At 37.5% G+C, this 24,732-nt stretch overlaps 1 protein-coding gene across 2 annotated transcripts in view; it reads right to left on the bottom strand.

The window, feature by feature from the left end:
• The window catches only part of fbxw7 (F-box and WD repeat domain containing 7), a 276,839-nt gene extending 256,664 nt beyond the window's left edge, over positions 1-20,175 (bottom strand). For both annotated transcript variants that reach the window (XM_056459555.1, XM_056459563.1), the window contains exon 1: positions 19,777-20,175. The gene's annotated coding sequence lies outside the window, so the exon portion shown is untranslated. The remainder of the gene's footprint in view (positions 1-19,776) is intronic.
• Between the last annotated feature and the right edge of the window lie 4,557 nt (positions 20,176-24,732).

Below are 24,732 nucleotides of genomic sequence, written 5' to 3'. Positions count from 1 at the left end.
CTTGGGGTCATCACAGGGAGCTCTGTTATATTAAGAACTCAATTGAAATGCTTGACGAAAAACCTTAAAATGGTTCTTCTGAGCAGTTTATGGATTTAAAAAACTTATTTCTAATAGTTTGTATTGTATATTATACATCTCAATCTAAATAGCTGCCCTGCTTTGCAATAGGTCTAAAGAAATGTTAAAAAAAAATAATAATTTGCATATTCTCACTATTTATGCACTTTTGGTGGCACCTAGTATTTCCTATTTGCAGCACTTTTCTTATGGAGGTCAGAGCAGCAGCTCACCAGGGGCCTGATGCAAGTCATGTGAAAGGGCAATTAAGATGAAGACAGACTTTTTCCTGAAAACGGACGAGTGGTTCCCACGTGAAGACCTGAATATTCTTTTGTCATCCAAATCTGATGTGAAACTGATAAAACTCACATTTGTTGATCATAGTTCATGTGAGGTATTGTGAAAGCACTTGGTCTCTTGTGGAATACAGGGCCAAACGAAGCAACTGGATTTTTCCCCCCTGTGCTGATGTTCAGGGGAGTCGGTGGGGGGCAGGGCAGCTGTTGGGTCCCAGGGTGAAACCACAAAGACCCAGAGCTCACAAAGAGCTCAAGACAATGCAGAGGACTACCCTTTCACAACCTCTCACGGGCACTATTGGGAGCTGAAGCAAAAGACTCTGGTGGAGGTAATCCTTTTATATCAGTTTAAGAGAGTAAGTGAATACAGCAGCATGTAGACGGACAGAGAAAGAGCTTTTCTGTATGGCTCAAACACTTTCCAGGACACAATCCAAAGTATTCACTAATCAAAATATACACAAGCAGACATTACCCAGAAACAAGAGTCAAGCTCCCTTAATTCAGTAATGCAGTATCAGATCCACTGAAAAACATCAAATCAATTTAGCTGTATTTACAGTACCTTCAATGACGCAATGATACACTTTAGTAGTCAACAGACCATTTAAAGGGATAATTCAATTAAAAAACTATTCAATAGGTTCCTAATTGCTTTGACTCCTATAGAACAAACTTTTGAAGAAGTTTTGAGGGCCCGTTTCTGAGTGGTACAGTACGGTATGGGTCACCTTTATCAGGCTTGCTTTTTAACTGCCAAAAGGGCACCAATGGTTCTCTTTTGGTGGGTGTGGTGTACGACAACGTTTCAGCCAATGTCAAAGTAAAACTGTACGGGTCGTTCACATATCATATCAGAAGCACTTCTCACAAAACAGATGCTTTATACACCATTATATTATTATGCGAGAGCATGGTTTGGTCTTCCTCAGAGATTTACTTCTGATGCCTCATTCATGCTAGCAGTGACTTCGAAGCTGCATGTCATTCTGGGTGGCGACCTGCTGCAAACACAGGTCTGTGTAGGTGTACAGTATAGACAAATTACCATGTTTGTAAACATTCAGGATGCGCGCGCAGGGAGGTGGCATGAAAAAAATACCGGGAGCGCTAGCATAGGAATAACATCCGATGCGGTTCAGAGTTTGTTGTTGTATTAGAGAGAAGTTTAATTGATTACATATTATATATATATATATATTTATTATTTACATAACGCTTTTAGCGTATTATAACAGCTTGTCACCCAGTGATTAGCACAGTTATTCAGCAAAATTAACCTTAAATTGAGCGGCGTTCATCTGACAAGTCCATTTGCGATAGCACCCTCCCAATGGATATTGGATAAGACGAAATGACCAAGCATCCAGTCCCAAATATACAATCTCATTAAAGCTCCAAGTGTTTTAACAAGAGAGAAGTTAAAGGCCTAGAAGTCTTTGGATGGCAACAATTTTGTTCTGTGTGGTCATGTGCAAGAAATAATGTTCCATGATAACCAGATTCAACACTATTAGTGCTAAAAACAGAGGTTCTGCCTAACCAAAGACAAGAAAAAGACGGAGCTATACAAGGCTTTGGTAATCATCAACAAGCAAAACAACTGCATTCTGACAGCAAACTAGGCTTACACCTGTACGGTAGGGTATGTGAAATTACAGAGTGGCAATTTGTTTTTTTATATTACCACATTCAGACTTTCACCTTAATAGTATAATTTCATAAAAATATTATTTGCAAACTAAATAGCGAAATCATATTACCAGCCAATGACTATCAAAGTACATGATTGTTCAGTCAAATAAACAGTGTTAATGTTGTTTTCAAGTATTTTCTCAGACCGTATATTCAAAGTGCCATGGTAAACAATATAGGGAGTGTCACAAGTTGTCACTGAATGAATGTGCGAATATAAAACCAACTTTACCTAATAACTTACACTTTCACGTTTCATTCTGAGCCTTCAGTGTCTGCAGTTTAATTGACCATATTTAACAGTTTTTGCTTAAATAATTGCTGCAATTAAAAATAAGTAATGTGATTCAGCAAAGCGTGAATTTACCTTATATGAAATGAGAACTGCAGAGTAGAGCATTTTGAATTAGGTTGTCACTTCAGTCAGCTTCCTTTTAGCCAAAGACGACTGCAGTGGCATTAAAAGCAGTGTGGTTTACGGTAAAAATTTATCTGTTTTTGGATATTTGAATTTAGCATCCTACTGCACAACACGACATGTTTCCTATTCCAATCGGTCTCTTTTTGCAACCGGGAACCCGTGTGACATCATGTGTGACGTAGGTTGGTAATTCGTCTATACAACCAGCCTCTGAGCGAGCTAAAATAGGATCACGCGAGCTATACTGGTGCTCCAATTGGCTGACGCTTAAGAAAGTCGCTCATCATTTGATTGGATTCTCAACTTTGACACGTCACTTGACATGCCCACCTGGTCACCAACAGTCGCTGTTGCTCACGTAGATGGAGGTCACTAAAAGTCGCTCACTCTCAGTTTAAATGAATGGTCGCTTGTCGCTGTGAGTCGCTCGTAGTGTGAATAATGATAATGGTTGAGCAGGTTTGTGCAACGGTGTTTGTGATTTAATTTCAATTAATCGCTCATTCCTACATTTCACAAATCAAATTATATGACAAATCTCTCGCTCACGCAAGTAGGCCTAAATTTTTTTTTTAACTGTCAACATTGCATGTTTAAATTGAAATTTCCCCACTTACAGCCTCTAACCGTTTTAAACGATGCCAGTGATCCGAAGAACAAATAGCTATATCTAGTTGAAAACATCAAACAATGTGATGCTGGTCCAGTAAGTTTCAAATAGCATATGGATTCCAGTAATATCATTAAAAACCCTACCATGGTTACACATAGGTCTTAAACTCAATTCCTAGAGGGCCGCAGCTCAACAGTTTTGCTCCAACCCTGATCAAACACAGTTGATCCAACTAATCAAGGTGTTCATGACTCTTTTGAACACCTTGATTATTTGGATCAGCTGTGTTTGATTAGGGTTGGAGCAAAACTGTGCAGAGCTGTGGCTCTCCAGGAATTGAGTTTGAGACTTATGTCTTAGCACAAGGCACTGTTTTTAAAGGTCCGTCAAAGAATGTCATAAAAGCCTCTTATCCAAATCTTAATATTCAAACTTAAGTGATTGCATGAATAAACACCACATGTAAACGTAGTTTGTGTGTGTCCAGATCAAAATCCAAGAGAACCAAATCTGAACAGCGCTCAAAAGAGGGATGTTACGTTTGAGTCACTCTAACGAACTCATGTCTACTCATTTACACTGGTGAACACGCATCATGCATTAGCTGATACATGTAGTTATCCGGACGAGTGTTCAATTTTATGTTGCTACCCACTCATTAAAGTCGCAACATAAGAGTTAAAACAACAAAATGATCTGAATGCAAATTATTTAGTACAAACAGAACTAATAGAACAACAAATCATGCAAAACAAACAAATGTCTATGGATAAAGAAAGAAATTAAGATATAAATCAAGAAATAAATTTAATTTCAATTAATCGCTCATTCCTACATTTCACAGATCAATTTATATGACAAATCTCTCGCTCAGGCAAGTAGGCCTAATTTTTTTTAACGGTCAACATTGCATGTTTAAATTGAAATTTCCCACTTCCAGCCTCTAACCGTTTTAGACGATGCCAGTGATCCGAAGAACAAATAGCTATATCTAGTTGAAAACATCAAACAATGTGATGCTGGTCCAGTAAGTTTCAAATAGCATATGGATTCCAGTAATAACATTAAAAACCCTACCATGGTTACATTTATGACCTCAACTATTCAAAAGCGTTTTGGCCAAGTGTGTCCAGACAGTCTTGGAGATCAACATTCCAGCAGAGTTTACATCAAGACAAAGATGCAAGTTTCAATCACTTTAAACCTATTTATATTTACAAGATGGAAACTTGAATAATACACACACAGTATGTTAACTTGCATTATATAAGTGATATCAAGAATCAGCATAAGAGTGTCGCAAATAAAAACAGAGAACAAACACTTCCCGGCAGGCGTACTTGAGGGTACGTCTACAAGTCAACCAAGTCCAAAAAATTAATTGAAAAGTTTAACATACAGATGACAGACGCTGTCAAAATTACGGTTTCCCATGAATCCATAAACAACTGAAAGTATATTTTGAAATCTTGCATTCAGTATGTGCATGTCTACAGACAGAACATAACCGATGAGCCAAAGAGCATAAAGTAGTAGTTTAAAATCAGTTGAGTAAATGTCCAGTGAGAAAGTCTAAAGTAAACTCTGCAGGGATACATTGAAATCAGAAAGTAAATGTGTTATTCAATCAGCTGCCTAGCAGTATGCTTCTGCAGGTAGGACTGCGCCATACGTTGGATGTGGTGGTCCATGTAATGCTCTCCCAGCTGCCTATGATCTCTTAAACCCCTTCATGCAAATCAGAGCCAAAGGCTGGATGGCAGAACTCTGAATTATTGACACTGCTCTTGCTCATAGTGTCCAGAAGCTCTGCATGTGCAATCTCTAAGGGACAGAGCGAGGCTTTTACAATGAAATCAGGACATATAGAAGGATGGAGTGAAAAGGGGTAGAAATGATCTACACTTTAAAAGTGCAGCCTATAATTTGAGATGCTAAAAATGCTCTCACATCCCAAATAAACATGCTGTGATAAGCAAGTCATCTTCCATTACGATGGAAACACGTTTACTAAATTTCCAGAATGTACGTAAGTCATGTGCTAAAAATGTGAGAGCCTTAACGAACAAACCAGTGAACCGATTACATTATAGAATATACAAAGACATGGTTTCCACTACATTCATTCCTCCATGGCGGGGAACCACACCACAAATTCATCCCGCCCGTCGCTTTTTTTAATAGCAGGTTATAAAATCACACCAAAACGTATTGAAAGGTAAGTGAATTATAACAGCGCAAACTTTTCTGTAACCGTAGTAGTGCTGTGCATTATTTGTTTAACCATTTAAGGTGACATGCTGACTGACAGCGGCATGAGGCTAGCAAACACGACGTTGCGTTCAGTTAAGATGAATACAGTTTCCACAATTATACTTTGTAGATAAATTTCTATGGCACAATAACTTTCTTGCTGAAGTTTATAGCCTTTTTACTTCAGGACACAATGCCGCTCTATAGATCTACTGGAGACATTCATAAATATTCCTAGCAAATCTTATAAAATGTTGGAGACATACTAGTTACATAAACGCTCCAAATCGCACTTCAGCAGCATTTTAAGTAAAAGAGCGCACAAGAAAATCTGCGCTTGAGCAGCGTATATTTGAGGGTGTGCAAGAAGTTGAGCGCGAACAGAGGAAATCGGCGCACAAGCAAAGAGATTCTCATGTTCGTGTTACATAAATGCAATCTCGACTTGTAACACTGTGCTTACAACAAGCTTAAAATATCTGCATAGGTAGTGGGTAGATCTGTGTTAAAGACCTGCCGCCACAGCTGGAAAAAAAATAATAATAAAAAATTCAGAGGAAACACTGAAATGGTTTTTTTGGTTATTCTAAAATCCATCAACCAAAGTCCATCAAAGAGGTTTAGTATTATTATCTCTCAAAACTGTCCTGAGCAACTGTGCTCCCAATAAGTGGTCTCACGCCTCTACAGGCCAGTTATGACTGCGTTCATTGCATGGCACAAGTCATTTATTTTAATGGGAAAAAAAAGGCACACAGTGGCTTCTCTGACTGGAGCACATTCCAGTTTTTTCTTTTTGAAATTTGGCACCTGTTTATTTATAGGAAGTGACAATTTTGATCTCTTTGACTCACTTAAAGGAAACTGTGATTTATTCGAAAATGTTTGATATGATATTAAAGTTCTTGCATAAATCGAATTTGCATCTTCGAACGGAAACATAGCAAGTGTTTTTCAATGAACAGTGCATTCATGAACTTGGGGTGTACTCAGACTAGGCTATCTAAATCGTGCCCAGGTGCATTTCCCTGTTCCTTTGACAAGCGTGAATGCTCCGAATCGGGCCCAGACGGTTCAGTTGGCTGGCCCTGGCCCAGTTGGAAGAGGTGTGCCAGAGTGCGGTTCACTTGAGCTTAGGCATGGTGCGCTTGTAGTGTGAGTGCAAAGCATGCCTGAGTGCAAAACTGAAGACGTGACATCACTTTCATATGGATTTATTAACAGGGCTCGAAACTGCCACCGTTTTGGTCGCACATGCTCCTGAAATTATCTATGCGACCTCAAAATATATTTGGGAGCATTTGTGCTAGTGCATAAAATTGTTGCCATGAGACCAGTTTTTGCTGCAAAATGTTCACCATATCCAACGTATTTAAGAGAAATTCTCGCAGAATGCATCTTTGCACCAAAAAACGCTAAACACAGCACTTGGGAATGGTTTAAAACAGTTGACATATCAACTTGCTGCAGTAAAGCCCACTATGCCTGTTCCGCCTTGAAGCGCTTCTTACTGGCCCACTGCTCTAGAACAGAAAGCAAATGGATTGGTTAATATCAGCTGTCAATCGCTCAGTTCAGATGACAGGGTGTAAAGGAATGACAGAAAATGTAAAGGTCTCGATACGAGAAAACAAAAGTAACAGAGATTTTGTTTTAGAAACCACTAAAGTTACAAATAACGGCACATCTTATTAGTGATCATGTGATAATTGTTAATCCACCATTTACGCTTTTCGAAGAGTGGATAAAGACATCCGGTGGCTTCAAGTCTGCTATAAAAACGACTAAAGCCATTCACCATAAAGTCTGTGGGACTGAGTTTTAGGTAACAGCATTTGCCACATCTACACATTAAGCACAAAATGTTCTAACCTTACTTAATCCTTCATTTAATCATCAGTGTGCTGTCAGTTGTCTGACCGGCACCGCGTTCACCATCGCAAAAGAGTATATATATATTCACTGAGATTGAACTAATATTGCAGCTCATGAAAAGACTGTTTTATTAATAAGTTATACATGAATATCAATGGTGCAATTTCAGACACCACCCGTGAGAACATCAAAGTTGTTATTGATAACTTCCTCTCGTTCACGTCAAGCAGTGCGTGCAGGGTCGATGAGCGCATGCAGATTTTTTTTTGGTTTGGTAGTTTTAGATTGCTTTCAAATGTAGTAAATCTGTTAATATAACAATTTTAGTAACTGTGCTCAAATTTAAGTTAGGAGCACCAGTGCTACCAAGCAAAAAGGTTCATTTCAAGCCTTGATTAAACATTCTTTATTTTCAATAAACACAAACTGTCAGTTCATCAAAGATTCAAAAGCCCCACTGCACATCAGCTGCACCTTAAGCAAACCTACTAATATGTGCAGCACGATGACTTGTGGTGGATCCATTCAGCAAAATATTTGACCATGCCACTGTTTCCCAAACGACTAAAAATAATATAAATAGATATAGCTAAAGCAATGTCCACTGTGCTGAGTGAGAGCACTCCTCTTCCGCTTAAACTGAACAGTCGCATCATCGATGATGTCACTGTGCTCCGGAAGGCAAAATATAGCATGAGTGCAGGACGTCGGGAGAGAGGAGAGGGGGCACAAGCATCCTTCGGCAGGGTTCAAAGCAACCATGCCTAGTGTGATTACACCTTTATATGAATTACTAATGTGACTGGTATTTTTACAGTATAGTTTAAAAACAAGCATACAGCATACAGTGGTCACTCGTTATTAGTGGGAGCAAAGTTCTAAAAATAACCTGCAATAGGCTAAATCTGCAAAGCAGTCAGCTTATTTTTTTACAATTATTATAGATGTTTTAAGCCTGTAAAACCCCTCACTACACACTTTATACACTTTTTTTTCAGACAGACATAAACATTCACACTTTTCTCTCTTGTTTAAAAACTCACAACGTTCAAACCTGCGTAAAAAAATAATTCCAGTATTACAGAATGAAACCAAAGATCAAAACAACTTGATCTTCATTTATTTATTCCATAATGGCCCTCTACATCTGTGTAACATCTACTTTGCTTTAGCATGTCCAGAAGTTAAAACTTTGTGCGATGGTTAGCATCTTCCTCTGCCATTTGGGTGCTACCGCAGGTGCCTTTGACGGAGGCAGAACATTTGCAGAAAACTTGCAAACATACAGTACAGCACTTCAGAGCGATCGAAGATTTATGTCAATTTGGCAAGCTGAACGCATTTTGTACTGTACAGGAGACTCGGCACGGAGGAGATTGAGTGACAATAGTCTACAGCCAGTCAGGACGCAGAACACAATGTGCTGTAGAAAAAAAACATGTCAAATTACAAGAAAAAAAAAATCAACAAAACTGCGAGGCCACGAAAGGTGAACCGTGTTATAGCAAGGGATCATATGTTTTAGCATTGTATTTGCTGTGAGGCTTTTAAAAGTGTTTTGTAAACTTTGATTGTTCGATTTTTCCAGAAATATATAAAAATTCTAAAAAATTTACTCAAATCCACTTAAAAATAACACCTTTTAGCTTTAAGCACTAGTGAAGAGATCTAATGTGAAACAAGCTGTGTGGGAGTAACTCCAAGTGTGAGGATTACATATCTATATTCTCAGATCAACTATAAAACAAACCATCATTGGATGAAGTTTTTAAGAGGGGATCGCTACAGAACAAGACTAATTCCATTTTCTACAAAGACATCTGCAGTTATGTTTTGCAACATAGGCTTTGGTAGACTGGACAAACAGCACAAGTCATCTTTGGGTTCAAACGAGGGATCAGTCAAGTGGTTTTAGTCACATGAATGGCCTGGTGTGACACACCTGCATGTACAGGAAAGAGAAAGAAAAAAGGAAGAACTAAGCAGAGAAAGTGAAGAATAACACCCTCCACCCATTTATCTACAGTCCGTGTGTTAAAAACAACTTCACCCAGCAGATAAGCAGTGTCGATGCTCAAGAGAATTTTGGGCAAATCAACAGGTGGAATAAGGGAGTTAATCGTTATTATGAGTATAACAGCATGGCAAGGAGCCCAAGTTCAGTTCCCGGAACAAATGGAGTGTCATTTTTTAAGAGAGAGGAGGGCAACTGCAGAGATATGCAGACATTCAAAATGACTGAGTTGGCATAAATTTCTTCGTTTGCAAAGACCTGATGGGGAAAAAAAAGTTAAGAGAGCTTATTACAGCAGCAAAGCAAATAAACACTCCATAATTCATCAGAAGTGGGACAGGGAGGCTGTGTGTTCACAGCGTGATTCACAAAACAACACAGGAATTCACCACCCATACAGCAAGGGCATACACCCAAGACTTTAAAAAGAGATACAAAGCTAAAATAATCTCTCCAAATGTCACAGAGACATCTGTGGAGAAATTAAGCCTTGGTATGCAGTGATTTGGTTTCATTTTTTGCTATAATTCCTTTGTAAAGTAAAAGGAAAAAAATATTGGTAACCAGTCCATCATACTTTGCTAACAATATATTTCAATTTGTGATTTCCCAATGCCTGAGATGAAACAAAACGGTTAGTGGTTTGCATAGGCCATAGCAGATGTTGACTAGTAGTCCAAAAACTGGGATCTACCCATACTTACGCACATATAAAAAGTTAAAAATAAAAATAAAAAACCGGAATGGCAACACTAGGATGTACATTAATACTAAGAAGTGTTTAGAAATGAATACAATAAATAGATTCAGATATTCAAATTAATCATTTTGAAGTGAACCATGATTTCATTCAACCATGAGTCCAGATATTAGCCAGTCCAATAACAACTAGGGTTGGGCAATGCTGACCAATTTGGCATCGTACGATGTCTAATGTGAAACATCATGACATAGTCGGCTGTGAATTATCATTTATGAATAATTAATTAATAACTAATTAATTATTTGTAGCCTACTGTTTCAACTACCTGACCCGCATGGTCTTTGTTTAACCCATAATCAAATCATAAATAAAGATAAATTACAAACAAATTACCATCTGTCAAACATTCTCAAAAAATAAATAAATAAACTTTCCGCAAGACTCTGGCATGAATAGGCAGAGTGATCTTTTTCATTATAAATGGCATCGACAAACTTGGTTGGTAAAAAACGTGCACAACCAAGAGGAATCAACCAACAGTATCTGAGGTTTTTGCTAAAATTACTAAGTAAAAGCGTGAACTCGAAAGATTAAAGCAGTGTACTGAGGCTGTGACGCCTTACCTGATAGATTCAAAAGACTGAAGAGTCATTAGATAGAGACAAGATTAAGTAATAAATATCACGTTTAACAACTATAGTGAGCCGTGATCCAGCGATACATCCTTAATAAACTGTGTGACTGTAAGCTATACAGTCATTTATTTGGCTTTAAAGCAAAAACACTTTAAAATTGACATGTTTTCAGAATACACAGTGCCCGTTTTGCATTAGCATCTACTAGGGCTGGGCAATTCATCAAAAAGTAATCGAAATAGTCATTCAGAACCTATAATCAATCTAATTTTTCCACGTTGATTTTTTTCGATAACTTTCCTACCATATGTGGAGTCACGTGACTCCGCTCTGTTAGCCACATTTTGCAGCCACATCTGATCTCTGGTCAAGTAGGAAGATGGACCCTTAATGAGCCTTACTTTGCACTACATTGATGATTTTGATTTTAGGCCAAATCGCTAAACCCTAGCATCTAATAAAGCATGATTTTGTGTGAGCCAAATGGAGACTTTAAATATTTTACCCATTTCTCAACTAAATGTCTGTTGTTTTCCACACTAAAGGGAAGTTTCTAATTTATACACACACTTGGGCATGAAGCATGCCGAGTCTGATCAGGGACTAATTAAAAGGATGTTGTAGGATGACATGGAAAACAAGCTCTTATAACCTTAGGCATAAATGTTTGCGGATTTATTTCAAACTCAGCAAGATATTTGACTGGGAGAGCAACCAAACACACAGATTTCTGTATTATATTCCCTCCTGAAAGATGCACCACCCTCTGTACTTATGTCTGATTGCTGTGAGAGCACATGAAACAGCACAGCAGCCACACTCCATGGCAACTCACACCTCCGTTAAAGCAGAAGAGATGACAGTCATGTGACCGTGGCCTTTTATATTCCCTCTGCATACCAACTGAACACACACAACCATATCAAGAACTCAAGATAGTGTGATGTAAAGACTAAAGGGATTGCTCAACCCAAATTTTGTTGCTTTACTCAACATGTCAATCCAAACCTCAAACTTCTGTGGAAGACAGAAATATACAAATACAAAATAAATTGGTAAATACATATACAAATTTATATTAGAGATATCACAATACTCAATATAAGATTGAACCATTCAGTCCAACATCCATGGTTCAATACATTTTGAAATTGCAGTTATTTAGTTTTGTTTTAAATTTTAAATTGTATTTTGCATTTCCCCCTTTCTTTAAAGGAAGGGGTGCTGAAACAAGGCTCACTGCGAGAAAATGTCCCATCAGTGAGCACTAAAGTTATGGATGCTTTCAAGTGAAAATTAAATAAAATCAAATGAACCTGAGAAGTGCCTCATCTGAACAGGTGAATGACGTGCAAATTAAGTCTTCCTTCACAATGGTAAAACTCAATTATAACCAGTGTTGGGCAATAACGTGTTACTACTAATGAGTTACTGTAACGGCATAACTTTTGACAGTAAATAAAACTGCAACATTACTTTAAATATATTAAAGAGCCCATATTATGGGTTTTTGAAAATGCCCTTCCATGTAGTGTGTCACACAGCTCTAAGTGAAGTGAAATATCCAGCTAAGGCTTAAATCTGTAAGTGTACAGTGTTTAAAACTATTGATTCATCTATAAAAGAGTCGACTCATAGTGCTTCAAACGAGTCGTCTTGATAACGAGTCATTAGGTGTTTCGCGATGACGCAGCTACGAAACACAAGTAGTTGGGCGCGCAAACCCGGGAGATTTGAAACCTGCGGCCCCGCCCACTAACATAAAAAAAAAAAGTCTCACACACACACACACAGACAGACACCGGTCGAATGAAGTCACGCTGTGCAGATGGATATTATGGACAGTCTAATCAAAGATGAAACATCAGCAATATAGCCCAGCCTTGAGCAGTTCTGAGTGCTTCTGAAAACTATATGATTTCAAAGAAGACTTCTTCAGTTTGTTAAAGGAAGGATCAGTGAAGACTGTCTGAACATGGATCAGTGGATCATGGATCAGTTTCTTCCCCCATTTCACAAGTGTAAGTACGTGCGATTAAAATTATTGCCTCGTTTACTCTATCTTGCAAAATATGTATTTAGTTGTGTTTTGTTACTTGTAACCGCGTGTGCTGTATCAGGTTAACTCTTTATATTCTCATATCGCCTGTAAAGCCACGTTGAAAACGCGACGCGTGCCGCTTTGATTACGGATCGTCAGCTGTTTACACACATGCAACTGTCAAGTTTCAAAATATTTCAGCTCAGGTTCGAGGTGAGGTGTCTAAATTGCACCCAGCAAGCTGAACTAGCGCTCTAGGCGTGTGTGTCGTGTCCTCGGGTAGGAGTAATGTGTCTGTGTGTGTGTGTGTGTGTGTGTGTGTGTGTGTGTGTGTGTGTGTGTGTGTGTGTGTGTCCGTGTCTCCTCGTGTGTGTAACGCACGGGTATTCGCGGATACAACTGAGCGCCGCGCCGCGCCCTCTCAATTCAGCCGCTCCTCTATGGAGGCGCCGGCCCTGTGTGTGTCTGTGTCTCCTCGTGTGTGTAACGCACGGGTATTCGCGGATAACCGCGCCGCGCCCTCTCAATTCAGCCGCTCCTCTATGGACGCGCCAGCCCTGTGTGTGTGTGTGTGTGTGTCTCCTCGTGTGTGTAACGCACGGGTATTCGCGGATATAACTGAGCGCCGCGCCCTCTCTATTCAGCTGCTTCTCTATGGACGCGCAGGCCCTGTGTGTGTGTGAAAAGAGCAAGAAGACTGTGACTAGGAGGCTAGGAGATCTCCTCGCCAGTTCTTGGACTTTTTGCTCAATAAAATAGTTAGTCGTCAGTATTTTCTAGTCCATCGTCTGTGTTTACATTCACCCACTGGCAGCCAAAATCCACTATGAAGCGTGTATGCACTGTGACTACTTTTATATTGTAGATCAGCAGCTGGGCATTTCACTCTGTCTCACGCTGAAGCCTTGTCCGTGTCGACCAATCGCAGCAGGCTGTCATCGGTCCAATCAGCGCAGATTAGTTTCGCGCTGAGGAGGGGTTTGGGAACATATGAATCGCTGAACGATTCATATGGGAGTCGGTGGGATAATTAGGTAAAAATAAATGCAGATTATAAGACCATCAAAGTGTTTTTTGACCTTGCATGCATATTAGACTGTTGTTGGAGACCCTTACAACCTAAATATGACCCTATTTCATGTATAATATGGGCTCTTTAACTCCGTTACCATTACAATATGATGCGTTTGTCCGTCAATTGGCAAGTGAATTAATTTTGGCTGCAATCTAGCCTACATCTTTCTGTTTACAGCAGCGACGCATTGTAGGATTGGTGGATGCCAACCAACCACTGTAAAGACATGTGGTGTACGAGGCTTCAGGCTGGACAAAAGTAAAGTGAAAGAACAGAGACCGGGTGCACGTGAGAGGCCAAGTGTACGCGCAAGAGAGACAGAATGTGCCGTGGTAGGCCGATTGTGCACACGCAGAAGACCGAGACTATTAATGTTATTATTATTAATTCTTAAAATTTAAGGTAGTCTATAATAGCAACTTTTTTGGTGCCGTGTTTCACCAAATCGATTCTGAATGATAATTCAGATTACTTTCATGAAGGTTTTGTGTTTGTTTTGCATATTGTCGCTATTTTCATACTCAAGCTCTGAAGAAAAATGTTTCAGGGTTAAATACAAACTTTCATGATACTTAAACAAGCAAAAACTAAAGCTACTTGTTTATTCAGCTGGTTTATATTATTATATAGTTGATATTTTAATTTTCGTACTGCTGGTCTGATTTAAGTGTTTACAATTTTTTTTTAATTTAAGTCTCTTTTGTATTTTAATTGTGAGAATGCAAATTAATCATAAACTGAGAAGCTGACCACCAATTTCTTTTCGATGCAGCACTGATGTGATGTTATAAGGGCACTAATGGGAGAATTAAAATAAAATGTTTTTTGGAAAATGTAACTCAAATTACTTTTAACAATAGTGCATTACTTTCTGGTGTAAGTAATCAAAGTAATTGAGTTACTTTTTGAATAAGTAACTAGTAACTGTAACAAGTTACTATTTTTCAGTAGGTTGCAAAACACTGATTATGACCAATAATCATGACAATCTGTCCCACTTTGTAGAATCTGTCCAGCATACAATAGATTATAACATTCAAGAAATTGTGTTGTCTGAACTTACTCATTGTGCTGCATCTTAAAGTAAAAACATCTTATTCCTGCTGTCTGTGTTTTTAATATTATTCAAACAACAAAAGATAATTAAAAACCACTTCCCCTGCTCTTGACTAAGCTACATACTATAAAGGCTACTGTAGCTCAATAATGGATAACCTTTATGCAATTTATGCATTGAAGATACTTTATTTGACAGTTTATGTAACTGAAAGCTACTATTAAATATACAAAAAGCACTGGTTATTTGAGTAGTATCTTTGCTATATTGTATTAATTTTGTTTTCCATTTTACTAGTAGAGGTGTTTTTTCCTTAAATTTTTATTTGAAAGAGCTTTTTTACTGCACATATCATTTAGACCTTTTTCTTGGAACGCAAAACTACCCATTATGCTTTGCGTGTATGCGCAAGGAGAATGCTAAGAACTCCCGGCTGGCAGCTGATGCGTGTAAACAGTCACATTTGGACAGCTTTGAAACGATGATTGTAAACTATTTTAACTGCATTTATCTTCTTTAAACTGATACTGTTGTCGATAAGCACCACCTCCTGGACTGATCATTTTAAAAAATGGGATCTAATAGGATGGAAAACAACTAATGTGGGACATTTTCCCCTCGTTGTCAGACGGCATCTTCTGCTGTTTACAATGAAGCCTCGTCATTGCTAAAGTCACATGTACTGTCCCACTAGCACACAGATTTAATAACTGTCACAAAGTGAAAATAAATTGACATTACGAAATGACAGAAAAACACAAACCGTGGTAAATACAACACACTAAATGAAAAAAACAGCTCACGATTAGAATGAACATGCAAATCAGCCAGCAGAGTATCAGTAACAGACATTTATTTGTCATTTTTGTAAATTGCATGACTTGCATACCTGTTAAGTTTCATGCCAGTAATCTGGTTTGCTCTATAGTGCAATGAAGTATTGCGTGTGGCGTGTGTGTATTAAAGAGCCGCTGAGCTAACAGCTGACAGGCCAGGGAAACACCACACACACACTGTATTTCTGACGGCAGACACGTGAACTAAGAGAACGTTTTTTACGTGCACTTGAACCACTTCTGACAAATTGCAATGGCTTTAACACACCTTTCAAAGTTGTGTCACAAAAACACTCCGTAATCCACTCAAAACCCATTTTCGGAGCACAAATTACCGGTTGTTAACGCTGCAAACGGAAGTTCTTAGCATTCTACCGGAAGAAGCTGGTCGCTATGGTGCCCTTTATGCAGCAGCCAAGAAAAAATATTCTATAGCAATCTGTACAAAATCTGACCCTAAAACCGAACCATGAGAAGTCTATTGCTGCATTACTAATTTATTTTGAGAAATAAATGACTTTTGTCCAAACAGAAGTCAGGAAAAGTAGAAATAACATGTGGGTGAGTAAGGTCCCATTTTTACGGGGCGTCAGCATCAACACTTCCCATTCACTTTGAATGGGTGACATCAAACGTTGCTGAACCAAATTACGGGTCTGACGGCACTGCTTCTGTGGCATTGCACATTGCGGAAGTTGGGAATTTCTCAACTTTTCAAGTGCCAACAGAAGCGTCGGCCAAACAGATTGCTTTATGTAAATTCCCCAGCTTAGACAGCCGATTGCGGACTTGTTTCATTAGCTGACGCTGATATGACGATCGCATCAGCCCCAACTTCAGAAATGCATTAACTGGGCGTAAATTATGACAAGAATGTTTTTAGGGTAAATATTTTTTTATGAGAAGGCCAAATCAGTGCTGCAAAGTTAAGGTGCAATACATCAAGCAGAACTTGGCATACATTATTTTTGCTGACAAAATTTTTCCATGTTTTTAAGTGCAAATACCTTGTGTAACTTACGTTTGTGTGATTTAACAAAATATTAAACAACTGAATTAATATGTTGAGCTAAGTTGATAATTGTATCTTTTAATACTGTAATAATGTGCTGGTAATACAGTGTCTTACAGTTAGAAGTATTAGCTGAGATATTTAGCATTTCATCCATCTGAAAAAAAATCTTAAAGAATCTAATTTATTAAAAGAGCTAGAGACTGTTCAATAAACCTCCGTTTTTATTAGCTAAAGTAAAAAAAAAAAAAAAAAAAAAAAAAAAAAAAAAAAAAAAAAAAACAGTAAAAAAAAATGGTACTTGGTAACATAATTATGTAATATAGTAAACAATTCAGTACTAGTGTACTTCAAATCAAATTTCTACATTTTCCACTACTATAAGAAAATCACGGAAACCCACAGCCCTTTAACACTAACAATATTGTAAAATATTATACATAAAACATATTGGAGAATTTAATGCAAAATAAGACAACAGCTGGTCACTTACTAAAAAAGAAAGAAAAGTTTCTTTGGTGTGGATATCAGTATAGCCGGCTTTATCTTTAGCTTACTGTTGTGTAAATAGGCCTCAAATATGACCTTACAAAGTACTGAACTAATATTTGTAGCTAGGAGAAAAAAAATGAAACTGCTGCTCCAATTCAAAGAAAATAAGCAACTGAAGCCCTTTTCTCTTTTAGACCTATAACAACAAGTTTTATTTTTGTAGCAAGCATCTGCCTTCAGCTGAAATCCATGCCATGTAAACTAAATAGCTCATTTATCAGAACACTTGGCCCTTTGCATAATTTACTTATTCCAAGATTCATTTAACTCCAAGCAGATCTTTCAGTTGAGCAACAAAATCTATCATATTCCACCACAGAAGAAGAAAGCGATTGAAACTTGAGAAAACTTGCTGCTAGTGAACACCCGGAGGAGTCCAAAGAAGTCCAGAGAACACAAAGGGAGTTCGAAGTGAAAGGCTGCCGACTGCTGCAACCCTTTTAACCAAGACTATCTTTAATCAAAACCACACAGCAGACCTGCTTGCATTTTAGCTGAGTGCCACTAACAAGTGGCTGACCTGAACAAAATATTCTCTTCAAAGAGCCACTCATTAGATGACCCGCTTCCTTTCTCTCATCTCCCAGCCCAGTCATGCTTTCTGTATGCGCTCTTTGTGTTGTGTCAAAACATTAAGGCCATTCAGCAAATCTCAAAGATCCATATGGGAGATGTGAAGGACTAGAACCTTGTACGCTTTCATAGCATGAAGGCCACAGTGAGAAAGAGAACAAAATATTAGCTGGGAAAGCAAAGCACTACACCCATCCAAGAGGGATGCCGGATTCCAATAGTAACTCTGGGCTCTTGGAGGTGGAAATGGATGTGGTGGAAAGGGTGTGAGAGGATGAAAGACCTCACACATTATCCTTCATGTTTCCTGCTTTTCTTTTTCCTTCTTCCACTCCAATTTAACAGTCAGACAGTGACCCACAAAATTCAGACGACTTCAAAAGATCTTTTTTACTCACCCAAAGAATCACCTGATGTTTCAACTTCGCAACAGGTGAAATAACTGCTGAAAACTAAAGACTAGATTCTTTTTAAACTCGCAAACTGACCTCTGCCTGTTCTGTAGAGAAACTTCACTCCCTCCTCCTTCCAAGTAACTTTATTTGACAACAGATATTACATAAACACATGGAGCAATCGATGGCAATACAAACCCTGTGAAAGTTACATAATATTACAGACGATGCTGAAATTTTCAAGCAAGCGCAAAACACCGAAATTAACGAGGAGAGCCATTCTTGCATATTTATAAATTAAAATACTATAGGGTTGATCTGTGCTTGTGGAACTTATTGACTTTTGGTGCTAATAAAGTTATAGCCATGTGATCATAGTTGTAGTTGTTTTCATGCGTTTAGCTCCCTGGGGTTTTACAGATAAATAAGTTCTCATTACTATTATGAAGCGGAAATGTGATAAACTAACTCAATCAATAGTTTCAGAGAAAAAAAGCACATCTGTATCACAAATAACAAACTTGTATCGACTTCTAATCGGTGGTAACATGTGCTTATCTCGCGCCGTGCACGCGCTGCACATAAATCTATACAAATTAATAATTTCATACTCGCAACGTGCCGCACCGGCTAACATTTCTTGAAAATGACTATTATAAAGGGGAAAGTGTGTACGGATATTGGCGGGTACTTGACGAGAATTTAAACCCCTTATGGGAGGCGGCGGTGGCAAAAGGCTGAACGTCGATTGTTAGCCGGCTAAGCTAATATGCTAGGCTAACCGCTATCAGATGTTCCAGGTGCCCTTGATGACACTGGCACAAATGGAGCACCTTTTCATATAAATGGCAATGTAGTGGACAAACGTATAAACGTATTCGTGAGCAACTGTGTGTTTCGAATGTCCAGCTGCTTATATGCTAATAGTGTTAGCCTGAGCTAAACCACCTATGGCTAACCGGCTAAATAACAGCAGAACATCCTAAAACAGATGGAATATTGATATTAACGATGCATTGATGATTATTAGTAGTCTACAACGAAAATCGACCATAAATTGTATAGAAACACCGTATAAATGCTGTTGTAAAATTGTGAAATGCATACAACTGTTATGAGGCAACGAAATTAAGCGTTTTGGTCTTCTGTTAAGTTGTATTTTCAAACAACGTTGGATTTTTTATATAACAAAAACATTAAATTCAGGTGAAGTTTGTACACAAATAAAACTAAATTCAATCAAACTGGAAAATAATTAAATACTGTAGCTCACGCTTTTCTGTATTAGGTTTGTTTGCTGCAACTTCAAAAGTCCAGTAAACACAATTTTATTGTGTTCTATTTTCGGAAATGGGTTAACATTAATTTAACTATCGTTACAATAGTTTAACGCGAGTCATTTCTCGGTGTTATTTCGTGATGTAGTTTTAAACGCCAGGCAACCTGCTACACTACCGTCACACACCATTACACTGAAAATGAGAATTAAAATACTATATAAACAAGAAAGGCCATGCATTCGGCTTAATATGTCCTATACATTCACGAGGTTGTGTAGTGAAGCTGGTCACATGGCCTTTTACTTTAAATATCAGCCTCGCATGGTCAAGTTTGCCTTCCTGCAAAACACTGAGTTTAAACAAGAGACATACGCAAGTATTTACCCTGAAAACTGGTGGAAAGGCGAAGAGGGAAAGCTCCTATGTGCAAACGAACGGTTAGTTTCCCCAGATATCCAATCCAGAATCCGGTTTGGGTAAACCGGTCTCCCCTCTACTCCTCTCCGGTTTGCCCGAACGAAAGATGAAACGATCCTCTGAAAACGAGCTGAAGTTTTACAAGCACAAACCAAACATTTTCATCCGCCAAAATAAAGTAGGAGCGTCAGTAGCACCCTTCGGAGCCCTGCATCAGGGAGAGCTGAAATGACTTCTTTATCTTCTGCAAAAACTCAAATCCCCCTGGAATGATATGTGACCGATCTGAGAACGCTAGGGATGCGGCACGCGACTCCGATGCTGCTCCGTTAAAGCGCGATCGCCTTTATCCAACCGATTCCCGACTCCCTGTCCACGGATGATGGCGTCACGGTGTCGTCCAAAACGTCACAGTTGCTCTCGTCGCTTAAATAAGACGCAATTACGTCACCCATGCCTGCGAGTTTAATTTTAAATGGCTTTACTTGCAGCTCCGTACGATCATTTTGAAAAAAAAGTGCAAGATAATAAGGTTGATAATAAATAATGTGGATGCTGAAGGTTTGACTTTCTCATTACAAGATGTACTATATGGAATACCTAAATATTGTTCTGCTTTGCACGATTTGATAAATATGATCATTGTATTAGCCAAATATTTTATTCATAAATGCAGATATTTTAAAACCCCTCCACAACACAATGTCTTTATAAAAGAACTTAAAACCTTATTGGATGCCCTGACCAAAATGAAAACAAAAACTGTCTTAAATTTTTTAATTTATTTGTTTCGTATAACTTGCCATAGCCGAGATCTGTCTTATATTGAGTTCTTTTTTATCTTTTTTAGTTTCACTCTTAATTTTACTTTAGTTTGGATGGTTTTTGTCATTTACATTTTTGTATTTTTTTATATTATTTCGTGTTGAGCCTTCCACATGTGATACACAATTTGTAAAGTTGAATGCCATTTTGTAGTATTTAGATTTTGTATTTTTAATTAAAAAAATTTATAAATAAAGAAAAGTTTATTTTTAAATGGTTTGTTTTTGGATTATTTATTAATTAATTAAATTATTTATTTATTTATTAGTATTTTTTAGCTATTAAGTTTGGCACGTTTGTCATTGCAGGGAAGGCAAGATTTAAAATCGAATCAAATATTAAGTGTAACATAAAGTAATGATAACAATAACAGATAAAAGGTAACACGTCTAATCATAACATATTGAGCTGCATAATAAATCATTCAAATTATTAACATGCTTTGCGATACTTTTTTTACCATATTTGTTAGTATATTATTTGCCTATTTAATGAATTGGTGATCTATTTATGTATCTATTGATATATGAACGCACTGCACTTTAACCAAATTCTTACTTAAAACAATAATGACTACAATAATTTTCCACCAACGGTCAAACTGTGTGTACACTTTTTTGCATGTGTACTTGTCTACCATGTGCCTACGTGTGTGTAATGTGTTTTTCTTAACGTATTTATAGTCTGTCATGTATTTATTGTCTTATACGTATTACTGTCAACATTGCTAATAGTATATTGTTTTGTTTTTTGGTGTATGTTGCCAGGGGTGTAGTGGACATTTTAAAAGTGGGGGGGACAGCTTTATGAAATCCAAAAGTTTACATTCCTAATCACCTGTTACTAACTGGTCTGTCTCTAAAAGTGAGAGGGACGCATCCCCCACGTCCCCCCGCTTGCTACGCCCCTGTATGTTGCTGTATTTTGCACTGTCTGTATTGTGTTTGTCTGAAGTTAGCACCTAAGCTTTTCACTCATTATAGTACATGTGTTGCTGATGATGTGACAATAAAAGTGATTTGATTTAATTTGATTTGATATTCACCAAAATTTCACATCATAGAAATAAATAAATAAATACATCTTCAACTGTTTATTTCATTTATAATAAAAAAAATAAGCAGATAACGGCATCTTTGCATAAACAAACAAACAAACAAATATTTATTTATTCATTCATTCATTCATTTATTATTTTCTTTTCGGCTTAGTCCCTTTATAATCAGGGGTCACCACAGCAGAATGAACCGCCAACTTATCCAGCATTTGTTTTACACAGCGAACGCCCTTCCAGCTGCAACCCAACACTGGGAAACACCAATACACACTCATTCACGCACATACACTATGGCCAATTTCAGCATACCCAATTCACCTGTGTCTTTGGACTTGTGGGGGGAACCGGAGCACCTAGAGGAAACCCACACATACACGGAGAGAACATGCAAACTCCACACAGTAATGCCAACTGACTCAGCCGAGGCTCGAACCAGCGACCTTCTTGCTGTGGGGCGATTGTGCTACCCACTGCACCACCGTGTCGCCCTCAACAATGAATATTATTATTAATACATTTTTGAGGGTGACTCAGTGGTTAGCACTGTCACCTCACAGCAAGAAGGTCGCTGGTTCGAGTCCCAGCTGGGTCAGTTTGAATTTCTGTGTGGAGTTTGCATGTTCTCTTTGTGTTCGTGTGGGTTTCCTCTTGGTGCTCCCATTTCCCCTACAGTCCAAAGACATGCGCTGTAGGTGAATTGATTAACTAAATTGGTCGTATTGTGTATGTGTGTGTGTAAATGAGAGTGGTTGTTTCCCGGTGTTGGGTTGCGGCTGGAAGGGCATCCGCTGCGTAAAACATATGCTGGATAAGTTGGTGGTTCATTCCGCTGTGGTGACCCCACAGGAATGAAATAATAATTTTTTGAGCCTCACTATAATATAGCAGAGTATGTGCAATAACAAAATAAATGTAAAGCAGTCTCCTCGTATTCATGGCAAAAAGTACCATTTATATCAATACCATTTTTACATTTTTGTAAGTAATGTATTCCTTAATAAAATCTGTGGATAAGTTTATAGGATATTTCTTTCATTTTATTTCTCATATGATATTTCTGTGGTAACAGTCATACTTTTCTCTAGCAAATCAATTTACCTTTAATTCTTCTTCTTCTTCTTCTTCTTCTTCTTCTTCTTCTTCTTCTTCTTCTTCTTCTTCTTCTTCTTCTTTCTTTCTTTTAAATTGTGTTCTGTCATTTCAGCACATCATTATTGATCTCCCAGAAAGTGCTAGAGACTGAATTGCCAAAGAATGTATTTCTGAAAAGCATGTAGACACAGCAGTAGTGCCAACCAAAGCTCAGAGGGATTTTAGCAGGGGGGGAAATCATTTATGCATTGAATTTTAATTTCTTTTTTTTACTTTTAATATTTAGTTTTTAATTCATTTTGTTTTTAATATTTCTTTATTAAATTTTTTGTCAGTTAACATCTTTTAATATTTAAAACCTTATGATGATGCTGAGCGTTAATTTTGTTGTAAACAGTTATGCTTTTTTAATATTCGTTTTTGCATTGTACACTGTAAAACCCAACAGTCAACTTTATCAAATGAAATGAGTGTAGTTAACTCAAAATTTACTGAAGGTTAATTCTACTTATTTGAAAAGAGTTTTAAACTTGTTGAATGTAATGAATTAATTAAATACCTCATTACTTCAGCTTAAATGAAGTAAGTTCACAGTACTCATATAGATTGTTTTTTTAACTCAAATGGTTTGTTGCAATCGGTTTCCTTAAACGGTTTGAGTTGCCTTAACTTATTGGCTTTTACAGTACTCAGTCGGTTTGAGTTTTCTTCATTTATTGGATTTTACTGTGTTCAAATTGCATCATTTACTCAAATAAATTAAGTTCACAGTACTCATTAGGGTTAGTTTATGAACTTAAATGGTTTGTAGCAATCTGTTTCATCAAATGGTTTGAGTTACCTTAACTTTTTGGGTTTTACAGTGTATGTATATATGTTCAGTGGTTAGTACTGTCGACTCACAGCAAGAAGGTTGCTGGTTCCAGTCCCACCTAGGCCAGTTGGCATTTCTGTGTGGAGTTTGCATGTTCTCCCTGTGTTTTCCTCCGGGTGCTCCAGTTTCCCCCACAGTCCAAAGACGTGCTATAGGTGAATCGAATAAACTAAATTGGCCATAGAGTATACTGTAAGTGTATGGATGTTTTCCAGAGTTGGGTTGCAGCTGGAAGGGCATCTGCTGCATAAAACATATGCTAGAATAGTCGGCGGTTCATTTCACTATGGTGATCTCTGAATCAGAAGGAAAATGAATGAATGAATATATTTATATTTCATTCCTTTATTTTCCTTCGGTTTAGTCGCTTTATTCATCAGGGGTCGCCACAGCGCAATAAACTGCCAACTTATCCAGCATATGTTTTACGCAGCGAAGTACATAATATATAATATTAATGGTAAAATAATTATAAAATAAATAAATAAGTAAATAAAATAAATAAATAAATTAGATTTTTTTCAGAAGGAAAAATATAATAAGAAATATGTGACAAACTTGGGATATATTTCCCAAAACACAAAATGTCAGAATATAACATACTTTGGTTAATTGGGGTATGTTAATTAGGTTTATGTTAATCAGGCAAGTCACTGGGCAACAGTTATTTGTTCCATAGCTAATCAAAAAATTGTATAATAATGTCTTAAAGGGGATAACAATATTGACCTTAGCTAAAATAATATAAAAAAATAACATTAATGTTAAATAATATTAAACTAAAATAAAAAATCAATACACAATACGTTAGATAAAAATAAATGTTGCAGTCTGATTTTACACATTATGATATTATGTTTATAAACGTAAAGCACAAAAATGCTGCCAAAATCCCTACAATCTTAAAGCACACTAAATATAACCTCAACAATTCTCAGACAGCTAACAAAACAGTCTGTAATACGCAATGATTAATGCATGAGTACAAACAACTCATTCAAGACGCAAATGCATCTGCACGGAATACTCCGATCAACAGGGTTTTAAAACCAAACAGACCAGACAAGAAGACTGG

This window comes from Danio aesculapii, chromosome 1 (assembly GCF_903798145.1).
Source record: "Danio aesculapii chromosome 1, fDanAes4.1, whole genome shotgun sequence".
Classification (NCBI taxonomy): Eukaryota; Metazoa; Chordata; class Actinopteri; order Cypriniformes; family Danionidae; genus Danio; species Danio aesculapii.
This window is presented reverse-complemented; position numbering and strand designations above follow the sequence as displayed.